The 1,691-nt window shown below is 33.3% G+C and overlaps 1 protein-coding gene across 1 annotated transcript in view; it reads right to left on the reverse strand.

Annotated features, from left to right (window-relative positions):
* Window positions 1-261: 261 nt before the first annotated feature.
* The window catches only part of LOC145283673 (uncharacterized), a 75,958-nt gene continuing 74,528 nt past the window's right edge, over window positions 262-1,691 (reverse strand). The window contains exon 13 of the mRNA XM_080132685.1: window positions 262-423. The gene's annotated coding sequence lies outside the window, so the exon portion shown is untranslated. The remainder of the gene's footprint in view (window positions 424-1,691) is intronic.

Genomic DNA, 1,691 nt, shown 5'->3' on the forward strand with positions numbered 1-1,691 from the left:
CTTAAATTTAGTAGACGAATTAAGCTGTTTAAAAAACAAAGGAAAACTTGCTAGTTATTGGTTTCATCGTTTTAATGAATAATGTCCATTTCATCAATGAAAGTAAATACTAGAATTGGAGCTTTTAATTTAATATGATTTTTTTTTTATTCTTATTAAACTTTCTAATTAGACGCATCTTTATTAGTGTTATAACCTTGTTTGCTTTAAATGACTAAATTTGGAAGTTGTTTAAAAAGAAAATAGTACACATCACACCAATATAGTTAAGCGTTTTTATTGACAAAGGATCAGTTGAAAGCGTTTTGTGCTGAAGACATCTCGATTCGTTGTCGATCAAAGAAAGAATAACTCGCCCGATTCTTTTAATTCATTACTTATTCAGCCATGAACTTAGTCGGTGGGCAAGTTCAGCAACCATACCTGAAACAGAAAGAGAAATCAGATTAAATAAACTATTAATTAATATTCGCCAAGTTGAACACTTAAATGAATCTTACTTTTCTTTTTTATTGATACAAGCGACTGGAGATTGTTTGTGCAATTACTATTCCCTAGAAACTTCCAGCACATGATGAATGCAGCACCAGGTACCATGTACAGGTAAACTGAAAGGCACTTGGAATTCGTGCATCTCTAGTTTGATAGCCTCAAACAGAATGGATGGCTTACAAAAACCCGAATACAGGACACTAGTCTGTTGCTGGTTATAGTTCAGGCAAGCCTCAGTACCTATTTTTGCTGGGTGGGTTGTTTGCTTACAGCACGTAGATATTTCAAAGTGGTTACTCATCTAAGTATTAACCAAACTAAACGTAGCTTAACTTGGATGATTTGATGGGGACTGGCATGTCAAGATGGTTTAACTGTAAACAAGTTGAATGTAAAATCCCACGAATATGTCAAAATTTGAAAGTATATAAAGATAGCGGTTTGTATTACAATACGCAGAGGTACAAAAAAGTTGTCAAAAAACAAATATATAACAAATAAATGTTATCAAAGGCAAGATAAGTTACTTTTCTACCTAGCTGAATGAGGCCATTTTTTCTTGTTCTCTGATAGTGTTCAATGTTACTTGTTTTTTGAAGCGAATAAACATTTTACATTAAAAAAATCTCTAAAAACATATCCAAAAAAATTACCTATCTTGACTTTGATAACATTTATTTGTTATATATTTGTTTCTTGACAACTTTTTGTACCTCTGTCGATTGTGGTACAAACCCAAATATGGTGTTTTGCAAGTCCAAAAAACAACTCATTTTTTCCAAATCCTGTGGAAAAACGAATTTTTAAAATCCTAGCAGGAAATAACCCAACTAACTTAGCCAAACGAAACACCTCAATACACTTAATTGAAGCTTGATATTACGATTATTTGGGTCATCACTTAGTCCCTAAGTGATGACCCAAATCATTTCACCTGAACTGGTATGAGAGACAACTTTTTGTAACCACATATTTTTGAAAGATTTTGTTCTTCCCATACAATATTATATAGTCCCTCATGGGGGCTATGTAGATCTGCCCTCAACTCAAAATTGTCCCCAGATATATTTCACTGGCAACTGGACTGTTTTAAAACATCACAAACACTCACTGACTGTCGCAAACTTCCCCAGCTGCCATAAAACTCATTAAAAACTCATTGCCACAATTCAAGGACATACCTAACAACTAACTCTGAA

The sequence above is a fragment of the Euprymna scolopes genome, chromosome 8 (assembly GCF_053919585.1).
Source record: "Euprymna scolopes isolate OS-2025 chromosome 8, ASM5391958v1, whole genome shotgun sequence".
Classification (NCBI taxonomy): Eukaryota; Metazoa; Mollusca; class Cephalopoda; order Sepiida; family Sepiolidae; genus Euprymna; species Euprymna scolopes.